We start from the raw sequence: 22,650 nt of genomic DNA, 5'->3' as shown, positions 1-22,650 counted from the left end.
CGTCTTAACGTAAAACTTTTGTAGGGATTCATTAATCTACCCTGCATCCCTCACATGGAAATTAGGGTGATGGTCACTGTGTTACAGCTACAGCCTGGTAGAATGATACTCAACTCGTGGCTAAAGCAAAGTTGGCCACTACTGACTGATGAATTGAAGACTACAATGAGTGGTCCCTACAGCAGGTTTAGCACACTGTGCAGCGCCGCCTTCCCTGACCTGGAGAGGAGGGGAGCCTGCAACAGCACAGCTGGGGACTGGAGTGTCCCTCCTGAGACAGGTGCTGTGGACTCGTGTATGCTCTCCCTTCCGGTAAGTAACTTGACTTGAACTTGCAGAAATACAAATGTTTTCTTCTTGTTCCCCCTTGACTATCAGAGGTGAGCAGTTAACGCCCCCCAGCCTTATTTATTTATTTATATTTATTCATTTATTTTTATTTTTGAGATAGGGTTTCACGGTGTAGTTCAGGCTGACCTTGAACTCACTATGTAGCCCAGGCTGGCCTGTTCTCTCCACAATCCTCCTGCCTCAGCCTCCCAAGTGCTGGAATTACAGGCCTGTGCCACTCCCCCTGGCTTCCTGCTTTAAATTACTACATTAACTTGCGAGCTCTTGCCTTTTGCTAGGCTGTGACCTCTCTGAGAGCCGGGACCTTTTCAGCATCAGATTTAAAGAATTTCTCCAACAATGTTAGAAATTCTGAGCTTCAAACGTTGCATAGTTAGTTATCTTCTGTTTACTGCAAGGCACTTTGTTAGCAAAAGCGTTCTTTTACGTTAAGTGTCTGCAGAAGCCCACGTTCTCTCCAGAAATACCTGGATTTGCAACTGAACTAGGGTCCTAAATGTTCTCCACTCACTGAATATCTGATCCCATCAGCCCTTTCCCTCCCTAACATCACCCTGAACGGCAGCTAGGGCAGCAGCTCTGATCACCCGAAGAGTCTTTCTCACCAGAGAAAGGCTGACCTCTGTCATATGTGTTCACACCACTACAGCACATCGATCTGCTCCCCAGCCTGAAATCCTTTCAGTGGCTCCAAATCGTGGCTGGGATCAAGGCCAAGATTCAAATTTGTAGTGTGCTGCCGACCCCTACATGACCCGCCTGCCTTTCCAGCCTTATCTCCTCCAATCCCACCTCCCCCTCCTTGCAAGTCCTCTCAAGGGCCACACGCCCACATCTCCCTCCCTCACTGGTGATTTTTTTCTCTGCTCTGAGTACTTTTACCTCCTGTGCTTCGTCCCTCACCCAACTCCTTGTCATCTGTCAGAAGTCACCTCCTCTGGAAGGTCTGGGATGAAGAGAGATAAGGCGACTTTCTCTAATACGATGGGGAAATCAGAATGCCCCCAGTTCGGGAGATGCATAAACATATGGTCGTACCATTGTAAAAGGAAATGAACATGGATGTATGCATTTTCTTATTTCCTGACTGAGTAGTTTAAAGAATATTTGTTAAGTTTGTTAGCTCATACCTGTAGTCCTAGCTACTTAGATGGTTGAAGGTGCAGGATCTCTTAGGCTTCAAATTCAAGACTAGCCTGGGCAACAAAATGAGACTGTCTCAAAAACAAGACAAAAACTTTTTAAAAAGTGTGTCCATTGCAAAATACTCAAGAATATATGGTAAAGAGTAGTGTCCTTCCTACTGCCAGCACCAGCCCTCCTTTTGGTTCCCACTTTCGTTAGTTGCTTAGGTGATGGTTTCCAAGATCTGCTACCTATGTGCAGATGAGAGAAGGTAAAGGAATTTAAGGCATAGCCTCTGAGCCCGAGAAGCCCACACCTGCTCAGGAGGGTAGGTCAGCCCCAAACCTTGAGTTAGCAGCATGTGAAAGCTGAATGTCACTCACGGCTACTCAGAGCCAGGATTCAGTCTCCAATGACCTCAACAGATTTGGTGTAAAGCCATCCCCTCACCATAGCTGAAGAGCGTTGAAATAAAATCTCAAAACTCCAGTCCCTGTGTATAGCTTGAATACACATTTTAATCCTTCTATTGAGGAGTTCTGGTTTGGGGGCTTTTAAAGCTAGGTATTTGAGTTTGGCTTTGGGAATTAAAGGCTGGTGGTGCAATAAAAAACAGACCAACAAGCTCTCTTGCTCGAACTCTTGTTACCCCAACTAATCACAGGAAAAACAAATGAAACCCTGAAGCAATACAAAGGGACTCTGGCCGGGAGAACAGGAAAGAGGTTGAAAGAATGACATCTTCTGACTGCGGGTCTCTGCCTAGATCATGTGATAGATGAAGCGCTTGAGTGAGGGAGGTGACCCACCGAAAGGCCCTGTTGACTCTGATGAAATGATGACTATAGTAAGTGATTCCTACAGCAGGCTTAGCACACTTTACACAGCACCACCTTCCCTGACCTGGAGAGGAGGGGAGCCTGCGACAGCACAGCTGGGGACCGGAGTGTCCCTCCTGAGGCGGGTGCTGTGGGCTCTGTGTTCTCTCCCTTCCGGTAAGGACTGGTGAGAGCCGTGGTGGGGCTCAGTGACCGTGCACCTGTCATAGCTCCTGGCTACAAACCATGGACACAGACTAAAAACAAGCAGAAAGTGCACCAAAAGGCAAACGGCCAGCTCACAGAGCCTCATGAGGCCTGAGAACTAGGTTTTAAGTGTCACCATTGGGGACAGTGCCTCCCACTGCGGAATCATATCGTCAATGAAACTGTGACTGCGCCCCGGCCAGCTCCCTGTCCCTGTTGTGTCAGGAGTTCAGATCTGTCGCACTTTCCTCCAGCAGCAGGGGACATTCTTGAGAGCCCTTGCTTCCTGTGACAGCCCCTCGGGCTGCCCCACCCAGGTCATGGACCCGGGCTCTGGTTATAATGGGGAGTCTGGGAAAGGAAAAAAATGGAAGCTTTTCAGTTTCTGTAGTAGAAGGTGGGGGGCCTTCTCCCAACAATACCATAAAGCAGGGAGTGCCCCAGACATAAGGAAAAGGTTCCAGTGCTGGGTGCCCCCAGACAAGCTAAGTGTCTTCCTCTTAACTGGCACTGAGCACAAGGAGGACAGTTCGATCTTAAAGCTGGGGAGAGAAGATCCCCCAGCAGGACAGGGGGCAGGAGGGCCAAGTCATGAGTGCACCGGAGGAAACGTGTGTGAGGCAGCTCACCAGTATCCCCACTGCCACAGGGCGGGAGCTGCCGAACACAAGTCACGTGTTCGGGGAAATTGCAACACAGGAAGGGAAATTGAGAAATCAAGTTTAAATATGTTTAGAGAAGAAGGAAGCGGTTTTTCTCCCCCAACCCTGGCTGGTTAAGACTGCAGGGAGACGAGAAGAGAATCTGAGGGGAGAAGAGGGGAAAAAGAGGCTCACTTATATTAAGCATCTACTTCCCCACCTAGCAGGGCCCGGACTGTTGCTGACAGAATCTCCTTAATACAGAGAAAGGGAAGTAACTCGATCATTTGCAGGGTGCGATACTGATTCACCATTCGCATCACACCCTCTTGGCCCTCTCCCCTCTGTCCAGCCTCTGGAAGGAGGAGGTAGTATGGAGCTGAGGAGGAGAGCAGGTGTTGGCTCTGCTGCCTTCTGTTTCCCACCCGGCCAGCCTGCTTCAGCCACAGCACCGAAGGAGCCAGCCCTCAGTGCGGCCTTTGACCAAGTAGGTGGGTCTATTTCTAGGTAGATGGTTTGCATTTGCGGTGCTGGCAACCGAACCAACCGAGGGCCTCCCTCCACCACCGAGCCACACCCCCAGCCCTAATTCTAGGTGTGGCAACGGAGGCTGGTCGCTGCCCACTTCACCCATGACACACCCTCGATTCGATCAGGGCTTTCCGCGGCGAGGAAGGTGGTGTGATCCGTACCTGTGGGAAAGTCACTTAACCTCTTGAACTTTTCACCATGGTAACACAGTGGAATTGCAAGGGTCCTTCCTTGTACCGCACAGGGAGCCTAGGAGAAGGGAATGGGCGAGCACCGAAAGCACCAAGCCAAGGTGCAGTCAGTCCTGCCCAGGACCGGCCTGAACGGGGCTTGTTCTCCCAGACATCACAGCTGCCCAGGGAAAGCGAGTTCCTCCTTCTAGGGCGGCACCAGCTCCACCTCCTGGGCCGGAAGTGGGGGTCTCACCTAGGGAAAGGCCTCGGAGTACTGTCCTGGAGTCTCGTGAAGGGCTTCTCTCTGAGTGCTTCTCACGCCCTGCTGCTGTCACCTGTGAAACAGCTGCCGGGCCAGCCCAGGCTGTTTGCTTTCCCTGCAGTGACCTAGTTGGCAAGGACCGTGGAGAAATGTGAGGCCCAGGGTCCAGCGCATCCTCAGGATCGCGCGCGTTTGTGGGCTGGGTGGATTCTAATCAACCGGGAGAGAAATGCCTTAAAGCCAACAGGAGAGATCGCCCTGCCATGGAAGCGGGAAGATGGCCGGCTGCCCTCGCTGTGGGGCAGGGAGAAGTTACTTCTTTATATTATGAAACGGCATCATTAGTATGTAATTCCTATACCATTGAACTCACCATTTAAAGGGGATAATCCAGGGGCTGGGGTGTAGCGTGGTGGTACAACATATGCCTAGCATGCTGGAGGCCCTGGGTTCGATTCCTAAGACAAAAAAGGGCGGAGGGCGTGGCTTATTATTTTATTATATTCACAGAATTGTGTGCCATCATCAGAAATAAGTTTGGGACAGTTTCATCACCCAGAAAGAAAATGCCATACTACATACCAGTCACTCCTCCGCCCGTTCTTACTTCTACTTTATTTTTGGTGCCAGGGATTGAACTCAGGACCTGTGCTTACAAGGCAGGGTCCACTGAGCTAAGGCCCTGACCCCCTGCCTGTGTGTTCTCAGTCCAGGCCACTATAGTCTACTCTCTCTGTCTTTATGCGTTTGCCTATTCTGGGCATTTCACGTAAACAGAATCATATCCTATTTCACTTAGCATTGTGATTTATATCTAGGAGTAAATTGCTAGGTCATGAAATGTCTAACCTTTTGTGTTTTTTTCCCTCCAGGACTGGGGACCGAACCCAGGGATAGTCTACCACTAAGCTACATCCCCAACCCTTTTTGTCTTAAGACAGAGTCTTGCTAAGTTGCCCAAGTTGGCCTTGATCTTGTGATCTGATCTTCCTGCCTCAGCCTGCTCAGAAACTAGGACTGCGGGTGTGCACTGCTGTATCTGGTTTACATTTGGCTTTTGAAGGAACTGCAAAGCTAGTTTCCAAAGTGACTGCACCCTTTCCCATTCCCGAGGCAGTATGTGAAGGGTCTGATTGCTTACATCCACCAACACCTGTTATTTTCTGTCTTTGTGATCAAAGGCATTCTGGGTGTGAAATGGCTCTGATTTGCATTTCCCTGATGACTAAGCATGTTGAGCACCTTCTCAAATGCTTAGGAGCCATTTGCATATCTCCTGGAGACAAGCTTGTTCAAGCCCTTTCCTCATGTTAAATTTAGTATTTTTTTATTTAATGAATTTATGTATTTATTGAGACAGGGTCTCACTGTGTAGTACAGACTGCCCTGGAACTCACTATGTAGCCCAGGCTGGTCTCGAACTCACAGCGATCCTACTGCCTCAGCCTCCTGAGTGCTGGGATTACAGGCGTGTGCAAACCACACCAGATTTGAGGAAATCTTATTTTGACTGTCTCAAAATTACAGTTTTCTTGGAGGCATGGTGGCACATGCCTATAATCCTAGCATTTAGGAGGCTGAGATAGGAGGAACTCGTCATATGAGTTCAAGGCCAACCTGGGCTAAGTAGTGAGTTCAAGGCCGGCCTGAACTATATAGCAAAACCCTGTCTCAAAAAACAAGCAAACAGGAGCGCGTGAGATCCCAGCGCCCACACCACCGGCCTGAGCGACTCCCCGTGAGGCAAGAGGTGGCGACTATGCCCACGCTCAGAGATCCAGGCCATGAGGCCACGCCCCAGGGTAGGGTATCGCTATGCAGTTCAGACCGGCCTCCAGGCTGAGCTCCAACTGGATGTAACCCTCCTTCCTCCTGCCTCAGCCTCCAGCGTGCAGGGATTACAAGTGTGTGCCACCACACCGGCCTAAAATCAGGCTATTCCATCTTCTGACTGGTTTTTATCACCACAGTTGTTGGAAGTCAGTGGGATAATACTTGATAAGCTTTCATTTCTTTTACAGTAACCCAAAGAGAATTAAAGAAGTAGATAATCTTGAAAGTATAAAAGAAGAATGGGTTTGTGAAACAGGGCCTGACAATCACCTGCTTAGTGATAATAATCTACGAAAATTGTGAATATTTTGGTGATAGCCTTTTGGAGGACACTCAGAAGATTGGAGCCAAGTGCTTGTCCTCCACTGAACAGAAGAAACAGATGTAAGTATAAAATTATGGACAAATGGATTCACAGTCAACGATGATTTTAGAGGTTATTCTGATGGTGCAAGTCAGCAGTTTCTGAACTCCATCAAAAAGGAAGGAGGGGGAGTTGCCTTCAGAATTACAGGGAATTTTACATAAAGAGGAGGTGGATGTTAGAATCGAAGATAAGAAAAATGAAATGTGTATGTTCCCAAAGTCTGCATTCCAACCCTCCTCAGGGCAGGGCCGCAGGCTGGGAAGTGCCACACCAAAAGCTGCTTCTAAAACAAAGACTGTTAAAGTTGAAAGTAGAAATAATTTGTTTGCTGTTTCACTGAATAACTTGGAGCCCACGACTAATACACAGATATGGCTGGCCAATGGGAAAAGGATCGCCCAGGAATTTAACACTGCTCCTAGGGTAGCCACATCAGAGACTTCATTGAGAAACACCCCCGCTCTCAAGCAGCCCGCCCTTGGGTCGCTGGATAAGATGCTCACTCTGGAAGAAGCAGCGGATCTGTGGATGCCGTGATCAGAGACTCAGAAGCACCGCCCAGCCTGCTAGAGAGCTTCCCTGTGGTTGGTTTTCGAGACTGCAGAGGCGTGACGGTTGCAAGTGGATGCACAAAAGTGGGAGAAAGAGGACTTGGGCTTGCTAGACTTTTTTTGTTTGTTTGTTTTTTGAGACAGGGTCTCAGTAGGTAGTTGAGACTGACCTGGAACTCACTGTGTAGCCCAGACAGAGTCAGCCGGACACAGGCTCACCCACAGAGGGAGCCTAATTCTGCTTCCTGCAAAGGTCATCAGCAGGAAGGACCAGGTCCCTGGGAAGAGGGGCAGGGATAGCACCGAGAAGGGATTGGAGGAAGTTCCAGACTCTGTTTATTCCACACCTCCGCTGTTTTTCCCTCTCACCTAATGTTTACAGACTTTAATGAGTAACTGAACGGGTGACGTCAAACCTGAAGCTCTCCTGTAAAACAGGAACTCCTCCAGTTCCTCAGTGCCAAAACACGTTCCACGGCCCCTGGACCCTGACCTCTGGACACGGAGGGAGGCCTGCGGTGGTTTTCCTAGAAGCTTCAGGAAAACTGCCAGCGGATTGCACCTTTAGTCTCTGCTGCCCTTTCTGGGTTTGACCTGCTGCCCTTGGTGTGTGGGCGCATGGCTGTCCCAAGAGACTTCTCCACGCAAGCCACCAAAGGCCCCGTGCAAAATGGCTTGAGCAACAGTGAAGGGCAGCATCACAGAGAACAAGGAACCCCGAGGTTTTTAATTTACCACCAAAACTGAGCCTCGGAGAACTCGAGGCTGCCCTTCGCGTCTTCAGGTGACTATTGGTAAGTCATAAACAAACTTCTTGACATTTTGGAGAAGTGATTAGTAGGCAGTGGGGAGGGGCCTGAGAAAATACTCTTCCCCTCCTCATGTGCAAAAGCTTTGTTTCCAGTTTTTCCTTCTATTTTCGTTTTTTTCTGGTCCGTCCTTTCCTTTCCCACTCTTACCTCCCCTGTTCTCCTCATTTGAACATTTTCTTCCTATTTCCCAACCTCCATTATAGATTTCGGTCCTTATTTCCACTGTTGGTTTCTCACACCAGAGAAACAAAGCAGTATTTAAACGTGTGTCCGATTTATTTTACTTAAGGGTACAGCCTCACAGTCCATCCATTCAGCTGTAAATGTCTCAAGCGCATCCTTCTTTATGGCAGAGTAGTCCTCCATTGTGTTAAAAACATGCACACATCTTTATCCATTTGTTGGTTGATGGGCATTTGGGCTATTTCTAAGATTTGGCTATTACAAACTGGGCTGCTGTAAACATAGGTATGCATTTATCACGGTGGTGTAGGAGCCTGACTGAACCAGAGCGACTCCACGTTGACCAGCAAACGACCTAGAGACTGTCGCTCCCCCCATCCCTTATAGGATAACTAATGATTAATTGTGAATTGTTAGGTGGCTGTTTTGGAGTAGCTAGGAAACTAGGTGGAAACTGTAATGAACACAGAGACCCAACGCAGGTCTCGCCACTCCCTGCATGCCTGTAGTCTGAATGTTCTGAACTTTATGATGATCTAGGTTGTAAATGGAACAATGAATAATCATTCTGCTGATCATTAGTACGTGACGACCACTAGCTCAGATCAACTGACTCTTTGCCTTTGTCCTCTTCCTGTAAGTTTTAAGTGTAAACCCCCCTTCAGCCCTATATAAAATGGCCTCTGTTTCTGAGCTAGCCACCTCTCTGAGCTACTTGGCTTGGGGAGTGCCGTCTGGCCAGACTAATAAAGGTCTATTTGCCAACTTGCCTGGTGTGTTCCTTCCTGGGTGACTCTCGCTGTGTGACAAGCTCCTGGAGCCTCGCTGAGCTTCTGAGCCCAGCATCGTGGAAGCCTCTTGGCTGTTCATGCTCCAGGAGTAAAAGTGAGACTTAAGTCTTACAGTGGTATGACGCTTTTAATTCTTTCGGGATAGTACCAAGAAGGGAAATAACTAGGTCAAATGAAATTTTTAGTTCTTTTTGTTTGTTTGTTTGTTTTGTTTTTTTGAGACAGGGTCTCATTATGTCATTGAGACTGATCTGGAACTCACTATGTAGCCCAGGCTGGTCTCAAACTCACAGCGATCCTCCTGCCTCAGCTTCCTGAGTTCTGGGATTACAGATGTGGACCACAATGCCTGACCATCCGATTTCAGTTCTTGAATTTTATTTTATTGTATTTTTTTGGTACAAGGGATCAAACTTGGGGCCTTGCACTTGCGAGACAGGTGGTGGAACCACTGAGCTAAAATCCCAGCCCTAAATTTTATTTTATTTTATCCCATCCTCCCAAACCCTTCCCCTTCTTATGCACAAAAGCTTTGTTTCCATTTTTTCCTTCTATTTTTACTTTTTTTGTGTGTGTAGGGGAGACAGGAATAGTCTCACTTCATTTCATGTATTTACTTTTGAAGAGAGGTTCTGGTTTTGTAGTTCAGGCTGTCCTTGGACTTGCTGCAATCTTCTTGCCTCAGCCTCCCGAGCACTAGTATTACAGGTGTGCACCACCATACCTGGCTAAGAATAGGATAATTAGGGAAAAAATTGCAAAGGTTGTATAAGTGATGCATTCAGGAACCTAGGCCATGAGAGATTGCAGTGTCATTACAGAATTTGGACTTGGTGATTTTTCCATTTTTTAGTACAAAGATACCTTTTTTTTTTTTTAATGTAAAAAAGACATTTCCCTGAAGAAAACTGGTTCTTCTCTCTCTGGAGAGTTTGTAGAGGTTGAAGTCCATAATCAGCTGGCTCTAAGGATGGGATGGCAAACAGTCATTGCAAGGAGAAATAACATGGCAAACTTTTTTCTTTTTTCTATTTTCACTTTTTTTCATGTCCCCTCCTTCCTTTCTCTCTCCCTCCCCCTTCTTCCCCTTCCCATTTGAACACTTTTATGTGATTTCCCAACATCCGTTCTACATTTCAGTCCTTATTTCTACATTGAGTTTCTCACACCAGAGAAACAACTCAGTACTTAAATATGTGTGCCCGATTTATTTTACTTAGGAGTATGAGCTCAAGGTCCATCCATTTAGCCATAAATGTTTCAAGTGCACCCTTCTTTATGGCAGAGTAGTACTCCACTATGTAAAAAACCCACATCTTGATCCACTCATCAGTTGATGGGCATTTGGGCTTTTTCCAAGATTTACTTATTACAAACTGTGCTGCTATAAACATGGCTGTACCTATACCGCTGTGTTATGAAGCTTTTAATTCTTTCAGAAGATACCAGGAAGAGGTATAAGTGGGTCAAATGGAACCTCTAGTTTTAGTTTTTTGAGAATTCTCCCCACTGATTTCCACAGTGGTTGCACCAGTCTACCCTCCCACCAACAGTGGAAAAGGGTTCCTTTCTCCCCACAACCCCTCCGGCATTTGTTACTGGTTGATTTCTTGATAGATAGTAGGCCTTTGTCTGAGGAACAGCTGGCAAAAAATATTTTTCCCATTCTGTGGGTTGTGTCTTTACTCTGTTGGTGGTTTCTCCTTGATGTACAAATTTTTATTTTTTTGTGCAGGAAAACTTTATTGAGGGAAAGATAGCTTCTGTTTAAGAGACACAGAAGGGGGACTGGAAAGTGAGTTTCCCTGCAAAGGCTTTTCAATAGGATGAGATCCCAGCTGTTGATTCTTTGTGATAATTCCTGTGTGATCAGGGTTTTGTTCATAAAGTCTTTGCTTACACCAATGTCTTTGAGAGTTCTACCTATTCTATCTTCCAGCAGATTAAGTATTTCTGCTTTAATATTTAGATCTTTGATCCATTTCGATTTGAGTTTAGTACACGGTGCAAGATATGGGTCTAGTTTAAATCTTCAGCAAGTGGAAAGCCAGCTTTTTCAGCACCGTTTATTGAAGAGGGTATCTTTCTCCCAGTAAAGATGTTTGGCTCCTCTGTCAAAGATTAGGTGGCTGAGTATGTCTGGAGCTGTTTCTGCATCTTCTAATCTGTTCCACTGACCTTCACGTCTGTTTCTTTGCCAGTACCATGCTGTTTTTCTTACAGTAGCTTTGCTGTGTAATTTCAAGTCAGGGATTGTGATGCCCCCTGTCTTGACTTTGTCGTCCAGAACTGCCTTTGCTATTGTACCTCTCTTATGGCTCCAAATGAATTTTAGGATTGTTTTCTCTAATTCTGTGTGAGATATAGTTTGGGAATTTTGGTCAGGATTGCACTAAATCTATATAATAATTTTAGAAGTATGGCCATTTTCACTATATTTGTTCTTCCTACCCAAGAACAAGGGATATCTTTCTGATACCTTCTTCAATCTCCTTTTTCAGAGTGTTCTAGTTTTCAGTGCAGAGGTCTTGTACTTTCTTCATTAGATTGATTCCTAGGTATTTCATTTTTTGGGATGATGTTGTAAAAGGGATTTTCCCCCTAATTTCTCTCTCAGTGAGTTTTTTGGTTTTTTTTTTCAGTGACTTTGCTATTCGTGTACATGAAGGCTACTGACTGTTTGTTTGTTTGTTTGTTTTTGGTACCAGGGATCAAACTTGGATCCCTCCGCTAGCTAGTGAGGCAGGAGGCAGAACTACTGTGCTAAATCCCTGGCCCAGGCTATTGATTTTGTTTTGTTTTGTTTTTGTTTTTTTGTTTTTTGAGACAGGGTCTCACTATGTAGTTGAAACTGACCTGGAACTCACTGTGTAGCCCAGTCTGGTCTCAAACTCATGGTGATTCTCCTGCTTCAGCCTCCCCAGTGCTAGGATTACAGGCATGTGCCACCACACCTGGCTCAGGCTATTAACTTTTGAGTGTTGACTTTGTATCTAGTTACACTGTTGAATTTGGTTGTTAAATGTAAAAGTCTTTTGGTGAGGATTGCTGTGATTTCAATACCAGCTTGGGCTACATAGTGAGTTCCAAGTCAGTCTCAACTACATAGTGAGACCCTGTCTCAAAAAACCAAAACCAAGCTGGGTGTGGTGGCCCACACCTATAATCCCAGCACTCAGGAGGCTGAGGCAGGAGGATCTGTTGTGAATTTGAGACCAGCCTGGGCTACACAGTGAGTTCCAGAGCAGTCTCAACTACATAGTGAGACCCTGTCTCAAAAAAAAAAATGGTGTGAATAAACTGTAATAGTACATAAGATCCTAATGAGATAACTGACATTGTGAAATGGGAAGAAAAGGTCTAAAGGTTTAGGGAAGGTGGGATGGGTAGGAGAAGGGTAATAAAGGAAAAGAAAAAATGTGAGAAAATGAAAAGATGGAAATAAAGTGTTTGTAAATGGGGAGGAGAAGAGGGGATGAAGGGAGGGCAGGGATAAGGGGAAAAAAATGAGAACCAAGATCTGTCATGTAAAGGTACAAGATCCCAATGATGAATGTAACTGTACTGTATCCCTAAAATGTACCAATAAACTCAATAAAAAGAAAAAAAAAGAGAAACAAAAAAACACACATAGCAGAGAAAATTACAAACTGTGATAACTGTTAATTTGCCACATTTAACCATGTGAACTAGATTTGTGGTTATATGACAGAATCTAAAATGAACCAAAAAATTGTATGCAATAAATAATCCCTCAATATGCAGTTTTGCCCTTAAAGGAGAAGACTTAAAAGGAGTTGGGGGCGGGCAAAGAAATAGAAGATGAGGAAGAGATTAGAAGCAAGGAGGACCAAGAAGATCATACAAACTTTGGGAAACTGGTGAAGAAGACAGGAGGAAAGAGAGAAGGAAGAAATAAAAACAAGTACAGAACAGAGCAACAACAAAAAACTAGAAACCGCCAGGCATGGTGGTGCATACCTGTAATTCCAGCACTCAGGAGGCTGAGGCAGGAGGATCACTGTGAGTTCAGGACCAGCCTGGGCTACATAGTGAGTTCCAGGTCAGTCTCAACTACATAGTGAGACCCTGTCTCAAAAAACCAAACAAAAAAACCAAACAAAAACTAGAAACCATGTTCACGCTCATATAAAAACAAGAGCAAACAATCAAGAAAACAGAAAACAAAATAAGAACAAAAACCAGAAAAGGAAAAGGAAAATGAGAAAAAAAGAAGTCCAATTCAAGGCGTCTCTGCTGTCACTGATAGAAAATGTGGGCAGGTGGAGTCCAGATCTGAGTTAATTTATCCCAGCAAGCTAACTATAGCTTTACAGATGGGTCGTGGGGGCCGGGGATTTAGCTCAGTGGTTCTGCCACCACCTGCCTTGCAAGCACAAGGTCCTGAGTTCAATCCCCGGTACCAAAAAAAACCAAAAAACAAAAAACAAAAAACACCCAAAAAGCAGTTGGGTAGTGGATAATCCCAGCAAGTCTGCACATTTAGTTCCAGTGAAGTTCAGGCTGGTTTCTGGCTAGGAGGCTGGAACCAGATTTATTGATCTTAAATAGTCTGTGTGCCTTCTGTCGGGTTAAACTCAGCTCCCTGACAGCTTGAACTCTGCTCCCTGACCTCCTGAGGACTTGAACTTGGCACCCTTACCATGATACTGGGAGCCACAAGATGGAGCTGTCCAGTAGCTGTTCTGAGTTCCGAGATCAGTTGTCCCCTCTCCAAGACACTGGTCAGTCACCCTCTCCTGCGTGCTGCGTGAATCCAAATAACTCACCAACCACTGCAGTGCACTGTGTCCACTGCTGCGTTCCACTGGTGCATTTCTCTGTGTAGGCCTCGGCATCGCCAGTAGTCACTGTGAGTCAGCAGGTTTGACCGGCCCTTCCTGGCCGTGATCCAGGCTCTGGGAGGAAGCACCACCTAGCCCTCATTTTTGTTGAAGTCTCACTCTCTGTTCTCTCCATGGACTTCAGTTCTCCCCTCAGGTCCTTGCTGAGTTCCAGAGACCCACCTTCCTCTTTCTCCTCCTCCTCACGAGGCTATATTCCAGTGTCAGGACCCTAAATCTCAGAGAAGCTCTTTCTCTGCTGCTCACCTCTCCATCTTCCCAAAGTCTACATTCACTTTATAATTGGCCTCTCTTGGAGGGTTTCTAAATGTAAACAGTCATGTGATCTGAAAATGACAATACATTCAACACCTTTACATGACTTAGTTTTCTTGTCATGCAATGGCTATAATTTTGGGACCAAAATTAAGCAGTAGTGGCAATAGTTTTGGCCTATTACTGGGAATCCCCTAAGTATTAACCATTAAAGAAGGTATTAATTTGGGGTAATCATGTAAAAATTATTTTCTTTTTTGAGCAGGCATTGGAATTAAGACATGTACCTCTGGCCTTGTGCATGCTTGGCAAGTGCTCTACCATTGCCACCATTGAGTTATATCCGTAGACCTTAATTATTTTTGTTGTTGGTTTGTTTTGAAACAGGGTGTAGTAGTGTAGTTCAGGCTGGCCTGGAACACACTATACTGTATAGCCCAGGCTGACCTTGAACTTGTAGTGATCCTCCTGCCTCAGCCTCCCCAATGCTGGAATATCAAGTGGCACCACTGAGCTAAATCCCGGGACAGCCCTTAATTCTTTCTTTCTTTATTTATTTTTTTAACTTTTGGGAAAAACATTTATTTTTTAAATGAATAAGAAAAGTCACAAAATGATTTAGTGTTGAGACAAACAACATTAAGTAGATATGTCTAAATAATTAACCCTTAGAATACCACAACTTTTCCCTTTTTAATTGAGTGTTTTACAAGATAAAGACTCCTTATTTATACTTTGAAACAAGTGTGTCTGAGATAAGGCCGTTGAAAACTGCTAGAAAATTTATTAGGACAAAGGAAAATGCTTGCTAGGTGTGGTGGTGCAGGCCTATAGTGCCAGCACTTGGGAGGCTGGAGCAGGAGTATCCCTTCTGAGTTTCAGGCCAGTGTGGGCTACACAGTGAGTTCAAAGTCAGGCTGAACTATGTAGTGAGGTTCTGTCTAAAAAAAAAAAAAAAAAGCTATACTGAACTTTACATATATAATTTATGATGTGGAAAATGTAAAGGAAAGTGAAATGACAATAAAATATTTTCATCCTATGTGTTGCGAAGAATTTATGTAAGAAAATTGACTTCATAAAATTGGAAAAAAAACCTAACTTTTCACGAAATGCATAAAAAATTCTGATCATAGGCCTTAAATTACTTTAAAAGCAACCACCAACCTGCCCACAGAGACCATTTTAAACTTTCATTAAAAAAAAATCAAAGAGTAATGAAAATATTAAGAGGTTAGAGTACAAATGAAAAGGGTTTATGTGAAGAACCACGTTAAGGGTAAAAGATATTAAAGACGGAAGAATGACTATGAGGAAAGAAGGTGTTATACCTTTCATGTTACCTATCCTCCTTTCTACTACATCGTCAGTGTGTTTGTTGAGGGCCAGGGATTTAGTGGTGCCGCCACCTGCCTCAAAAACACAAGGACCTGAGTTCGGTCCCCAGTACCAACCCCCCCACCTCGCAAGTATATCTTTGTTGACCACAGCATGAGTTAATTTTTGGCATTTTATATTTAGCTTCCCCAGTGTGTGTCACAAAATAACCCTCAACACAATTTTTTTATTTTTTATTTTTTTGTTTTTTTTGAGACAGGGTCTCACTATGTAGTTGAGACTGACCTGGATCTCACTATGTAGTTCAGGCTGGTCTCGAACTCACAACGATCCTCCTGCCTCAGCCTCCCGAGTGCTGGGATTACAGGCGTGCGCCACCACACCCGGCTCAACACAATTTTTTAAATGTATAAAGTATCAGTGACGTAACAAATTATTCCTCAAAATGTTCATTTAAACCATTTCTATGTGGGTCTCACAAAATGTGCTTCAGTTCTCACTCTAGGGGAAAAGAAGATATACCCATAACTAACAAAATATATTAATTAAATCGTATAAACACATTAAGATGGCACCTTTCCTAGCTCATCTAATGAACTAAATTATAAAATGGTATTTTTATTTAAGTATCAGAATGCATTTATCCAAGAGTAAATAATTTCTTCTGTATGTCCAGGATTTTTGATAAAATTAACACCTAACATACTTGATCTAACATAACTGTAGGTCTGAACAAAATCATTACAGGTAGTTAAGTGAACCACTTGATTTGCGACAATAATTTAACACACGTAACAACACCCCCTTGGAACACTGTTTGGAATTATAGCATTTTCCTTTTGCATTCAAGTGAGTAGCTGTGATCATGCTTCCCTTGGTATGGAAAGCATGGCCAGGGTCAAGGTCCTGGGGAAGGGGAAGGTCAGTGCCTTGGAATATCACACAACCTTTCACCAGCTCTCCCATGATGCAACCCACTGACCAGATAGCAATGTTCTCTTTGTAGCCCATGCCCAGGATGACTTCAGGGGCTGGGTGATACCGTGTAAACATGGAGGGGGTCATCATAAAGTTGGCACACGCTCTCCGGGCCAGACCAAAGTTAAGGATCTTAAGGGTACAATCTGATTTTACTACAATGTCGCTAGGCTTCAAATCTCTATGAATTATACCAGCTGAATGCAGATGTTTATTACCAAAAAGCATCTGGTAAAGAAGGTAGGACATCCTTTCATGGTCCAATTCCGTGTAAATAACCGGACATAAGTTAGCATCCATTAACTCCATAACCAAATACACATCCTGAAATTCTTGTAGAGTTTTTTGTGGTGTGAAACACATTTTACAAACTAATGATATTTTTTATGATTGACACGTTTTAAGAGGACAAGTTCACCATAAGCTCTCTTTGCATGAGTTTGATTTTGAAAAGGACGGTTTAGTTTCTTGACTGCAACATAAATCCCAAGAACTGTATCAAAAGCAGCGCAAGCCGGGCGTGGTGGTGCACTCCTGTGATCCCAGCACTCGGGAGGCTGAGGCAGGAGGATCGCTGCAAGTTCGAGACCAGCCTGGGCTACGCAGTGAGTTCCAGAGCAGTCTCAACTACATAGTGAGACCCTGTCTCCGAAAACAACAACAAAAAAAAACCAAACAAACAAACCAACAAACAAAAAAGCAGCGTGAACAATTCCTTGGACTTCAGAGCCAATTGGTTTCAACTGCTGGTAACGTTTTAGGATAGGGAAAGTCCAGTCTGCCGCTTGCACACTTTAAAACTATCACATTTACTGTCACTCATGATGTAGTGTCATACAACCCCAAAGAGCTGGTGCTGTTCACAAGATTCCTCGCCTCCACTGCCTCATGGAGCAGAGGGCGGCGGGCGGACTGGTAGTGCTGCGCTCTGCTGTTCCCCGCTCCGCGGCCCCCTTAATTCTTAATATAAGAGTTTTTATTTGTCTTACACATCAGATGTGGTTTTCAGAATAGGTTTAAATATTATAGCTTTCTATTGATTTGGCCATTTATGCAATTTAAACCTATACAAATAACATAGCCTCGGGCCGGGGATTTACCTCAGCGGTTCTGCCGCCTGCCTCGCAAGCACAAGGACCTGAGTTCAATCCCCGGTACCAAAAACAAACAAGTAACATAGCCTCCTCTCCGATTCAAAAGTTTACAACCTTGATTATTAGGTCTGTTTCAATGTTCTTGTTTTGTCCTCAGCAACATCCTTAATTTTTAATATTTTCCTTCTTTGTTTTCTGTATTTATCATCGTCTCTCTCTCTCTTTTTTTTTTTTTTTTTGGTACCGGGGATCAAACTTGGGACCTTGTGCTTGCAAGGCAGGCGCTGGAAACACTGAGCTAAATCCCCGGCCCTCTCTCATTATTTTGAACTTAGCCTTTCCTGTGCATTTTAGGAAGACTTTTGGTTTCCATATTGTGGATTTGGTTTTCTATCTCGTTTAACTAAGCCCAGAGATTATTGCTTCTCCGTGTTGTGTTTTTTTGTTGTTGTTGTTTTTTGTTTTTTTGTTTTTCTTTTTACTGGGGATCAAACTTGGGTCCTTGTGTTTGCAAGGCAGGTGCTGGAACCACAGAGCTAAATCCCCAGCCTTCTCATCTATTTTAAATTACGTTGTACTGGGGGCTTGGAGTGGAGCATAGCCGCAGTGTGCACAGCATGTGAGAGACCTTGGGTTCAATACCTTGCCTCCCACAAACACCCTGCACACACACCCTCCGATATGGTTATTTACAATACTTTCTTATCTTTTTTTTTTTTTTTTTTTTTTTGCCAGGGATCGAACTCAGGACCTTGTGCCTGCAAGGCAATCACAGTGCCACTGAACTAAATCCCTGTCCCTCAGTTTCTTTTTCTTTTTTGAAAAAAATATTGCCAGCTTCTGCCTCTGATCATTCTTTCATCTCAGGCTCGGGTGAGAGATCTTTTTTGTAAGTGATCGCTTCACAAATTTTTGTTTTCAGTTTGGTAGGGACCCTAATGAGATCTATAATCTACAGTTGACTTCAGGCCTCTCGTAACTCTGCCAGCTGGGATCCACCGGGGTCTATGGAGCCAGACAACTTCGGGCCTTTTCCCGCTGTAGGTTCCATAGGAGGTTCAGTGGCGAACACAACCTTTCTACGGGTTTCCTGTGGTCACCACTTGCTCTGATTTCTTCTTTCTGTTCATCTAGATCTCATTTTTGTTTTCTTTTCCCTCATCCACGTTCTCTTCTCTCTGCCCAGGGCCCGCTTTCTCTCCCAGATGCTTGAACTTTCAGCCCCCTCCCTTCCCAGATTGTCTTTGTCGCCTCAGACTCTCCCTTCTGGACCCTTCAGACCTTTCCAATTTTGGTTCCTCCCTTCTCACTTGATGTTTTGCTCTCCAGACCAGCATGGCCATGCCTAGGAGGTATCCTTTTTTTCAAAGGTAGTGTGGGAGCCTGACTGAACCAGAGCGACTCCATGTTGACCAGCAAACAACCTAGAGACTGTCGCTCCCCCCCATCCCTTACAGGATAACTAATGATTGATTGTGAATTGTTGGGTGGCTGCTTTGAAGTAGCTGGGAGGCTAGATGGAAACTGTAGTGAACACAGAGACCCAACATAAATCACACCACTCCTTGCTTGCCTGTAGTGGAATGTTCTGAACTTTGTAATCTAAGTTGAAAATGGAAAATGGATAATCAATCTGCTGATCATTAGTACGTGACGGTCAAGTATATGCCTGATGACCACTAGCTCAGATTAACTGATTCTTTGCCTTTGTCCTCTCTCTGTAAGTTTTAAGTGTAAACCCCCCCCCCTTCAGCCCAATATAAAATGGCCTCTGTTTCTGAGCTAGCCGCCCTTCCTGAGCTACTTGGCTTAGGAGGTGCCGTCTGGCCAGACTAATAAAGGTCTATTAGCCAACTTGCCTGGTGTGTTCCTTCCTGGGTGAGTCTCGCTATCGGACAAGCTCCTGGAGCCTCGCTGAGCTACTGAGCCCAGCATCGTGAAGGCCTCTTGGCTGTTCACGCTCCAGGAGTAAAAGTGAGACACAAGTCTTACAGTAGCCATGTTATGGGAGTATGTTCTTTTTTTTTGGTACCAGGGATTGAACTCAGGAACTTGAGCTTGCCAAACCCGAACTGTGTATAAGTACATTTTTAAACAAAGATATTCTCCTTCCTGTGGGAAATTAAGTATTCGGCTGTGTGTGTGTGTGTGTGTGTGTGTGTGTGTGTGTGTGGTTTTTGAGACAGGGGCTCCCCAGGTAATCCAGGTCGGCCTTGAACTCACTATGTCGCCCAAGCTGGCCTCGCCTGGGATCCTCTCCTCAGCCCCTTGAGTGCTGGGACTAACGATGCTCAGTCTATTGCCCTGGCAACTCCTGCTCTTTCCAATTTGGAAATGTTAATAGAATCCAAGCTTTCCATGAACTATCCCAGCATGCTGCTTGGGGGAGAGGGTTGTGGGGTTGGGTTCAGGACATCCTGGACCTGATCCTTCGATGCGGACTGCTTGGTGTAGTCCCATAGAAATTCTGCAGTGTTTCTGAGATGTAGATGACACTCTTTTCTAGTTGTAGCATGATATTTGTCTTACTGATAATTTTATTCCTTTCAGTCAAGAACTGGGGTGCATGGTAGGATGGGATCAGACATTAACATTCAAAGGCATCATCTTATTCAAAAGTGCCAGGGACTTTTTTTTCTTGTTTCACTTCTACAAAAGCTTTTAGAAGTCAGGTGTGATGGTACATGCCTGTAAATCCAACAGTCGGGAGGCTGAAGCAGGAGGATCATGAGTTCAAGACTAGCCTAGGCTCCGTAGTAAGTTCAGGGCCCGGCTGGACTATATAGTGTGAGATGTTGTTTAAAAATAAGAAAGGAAAGAAAGAAGGAAGGAGAAAACACAAAGATCGTTAGACCTAAGACAGAGATCCATACCATTTCAAGTTTAGAACGTGTCTTGGGAAGGGGACCACACACAGACATCAGCACAGTCTACCTACTTGAGCAGACCTGGAAACCGGGTAGCAGTGCCTCTTTGTTGTTAGGATGGTCTTTTAATTTCTTCACTCTTGTTCTACTAGGGGAGTAAAATCAGCTTAGGGAAATCTGAACACATCCCCAAAATAACACCCAACTGAAAATTCCTTTTGCTCTAGTGTCCTCAGGAAGCAGAGCGAGCCTTTCCATTTCCTAGCAGGTCCCTTAAAGGTCAAAAGAGCCGGGAATGTTAGGGTTTCTCATATGTTTTGTTCTCACCAGCCCAGAGGTCTCCCGGGAACTCCAGTCTCTCATAAACAAAGTAAGCTCAGGAGTAGAAGAACCAGCAGGCACCTTTCAGATAGAATGCAGTGTAGCATTGCCAGGGGCTGCTTGGGCACCAAGTTGTTGTTTTGAACTTGTGAAAGCTCCATCTGGTTGGTAACCAGAATCCTGCTCTGGGTAAACTTAAAATTGGAATTGGCAGAAAAAAGTAGAGAAGATAAGTTTCCAGCAAGGAAAGAAAAAGCCTCACATCAGACGGGCTGGGAATACAGTGGCATCTGTGTCCATGGATGACGTTACCGGGTCCTGCATTTGCAAGACGCCACACACGTCAGAATGGATGTGGGATTCATCTGAAGGGGCTTTCTTAATTTTCTCTTCGTGATCCTCTCCAGCTCCATGGCTGGACTTCTGTGTGCCTCGGTTCCTTGACTGGTGCTCCGCTCAGATACCATTGCCTGTAGCACACATTTTCCTACTTCCTTGTGTGAGTTTGCTAGGATACGGCTGGAATTGGGAATTCTGTCATTTCTGCTCCCTGATATTGCCCAATTTGGACAGAGAATAGGGGGGTATAAAGTATGGAGGTGGATGTATACCAGATAACAGAAGATCCAAGCTACCTCTAGGAAAGAGGCCATCAAAAGAGAGTGCATCACCCTGGGATTAGTAGCATAGCTGTCCTGAATGGGTCCAATATACAACCTCCATCTTTGTGCCACGCCCAACCTGTTTCATACACAAGAATATCCTAGCTGGGTGTGGTGGCACACGCCTGTAATCCCAGCACTTGGGAGGCTGAGGCAGGAGGATCGCTGTGAATTCAAGACCAGCCTGGACTACACAATGAGTTCCAGGTCAGTCTCAACTATAGTGAGAGCCTGTCTCAAAAAACAAACAACAAACGAACAAACAAAAAGAATATCCTAAAAAAAGAAAAAGAGAGAAATGAAATAAAACAGAATATTTTGTTTTGCCATATGTTAGCCCATTACTTTATTAAGAATTAAACAGGATCAGGCTGGGGATTTAGCTCAGTGGTTCTGCCACCTGCCTCGCAAGAGCAAGGACCTGAGTTTGATTCCTGGTACCAAAAAAAAAAAGAATTAAACAGGATCAACCTTAATAATACCAGCATCAACTTTAACAATACCAATATTAAATAAGCATATTTGGGAAATTTAATTCTAACACCAAAAGGGGGTGTAACAAATGAAATATGTCCATACAAAACATTGTAAATAGTCTTACAATAGTCTTCAGTGTGATTTGTTTAGCAATGTTGTCAAATAAGTTTGCAGCTTCAGCTGTCTGAGCTACTGTATGGAAAGTACTCTGCTAAATACTGGTTTTGGTGTTTTGTTTTTTGGATTTTTTTTTTGGTACTGGGGTTTGAACTCGGTCGGATCTTGTGCTTGTGACACAGGCGGCAGCACCACTGAGCTAAATCCCCAGCCCTCTCCTAAATATCATTAAATGTTACTCCGTCCTTGTAATGTTTCCCTAACTTCCCTAATGATCAGAGTCACCGGAGAACACACGGATGCCTCTGTCGCTCGGGACCCTGTGCCAGCCTGGCGGAGGACAGCCTGCAGCTCTCCGCACCTGCCAGCACCGCTGAAGCCCAGTGTCTGCATTCTGGGTTCTCTCTTCTCAGCACAGAAAGTGGTGGAGTGCAGGGCCTTGAAGGCTGGGGAGTTGGGCAACAGCAGGCATCAAAGCCAGAAGCCGTGTGGAGTGCAGTGAGGATTTGGGGTAAGAGAAAGTCCAAATGGACTCATTCATGAAATCCTTCCTCTCCTGTAGAAGAAATGCAGTGCACTGTGGCTTTGGAGGGTGTCGTTTCTCAGCAGTGCTGAGCCCCATTTTCTTGTTTCCCTTTGGGTTCTTGCTCGTGGTCCTGGGGGTGTTCACAAGTGACTGAAACAGCATATGGTACTTAGAACAGTTGTACATGCTGGCCAGGAGGCATTTTCCAATAATTCAGTGAATAATTCAGTTACATCTAAACAGGTATGTGTGGCATGTAATAATGCTTGTTTGCAAAGGCTATTGTGTGAGTATTGAATTGTAGAAGTAGAGATTTTTTCCCCACCCTTTGTATTGTCAAGGATGGAACTCACAGCCTCATACATGCTGAGCAGGTGCTCTACCACTGAGCTACATCCCCAGCCTAGTGCAGAGATTTTTTTTTTTTTTTCAGTTTAAACTGAAGTTTTTCTTTTTTCCTCTCCATTAAGTTTCTTGGTACATTTAAAGCAAACAATAGTTACAT

General features: G+C 44.8%; 2 pseudogenes; one reads left to right on the top strand and one right to left on the bottom strand.

Moving 5' to 3' along the window:
• The window catches only part of LOC104875055, a 35,411-nt pseudogene that overhangs the window by 605 nt on the left and 12,156 nt on the right, over positions 1-22,650 (top strand).
• LOC104875054 lies at positions 15,845-17,003 on the bottom strand (annotated as a pseudogene).

Source organism: Fukomys damarensis, unplaced genomic scaffold, assembly GCF_012274545.1.
Source record: "Fukomys damarensis isolate Sample0158 unplaced genomic scaffold, DMR_v1.0_HiC HiC_scaffold_13, whole genome shotgun sequence".
In the NCBI taxonomy this organism is placed as follows: domain Eukaryota; kingdom Metazoa; phylum Chordata; class Mammalia; order Rodentia; family Bathyergidae; genus Fukomys; species Fukomys damarensis.
The sequence above is the reverse complement of the archived record's forward strand: the minus strand, read 5'-3'. Positions and strand labels throughout refer to the sequence as shown.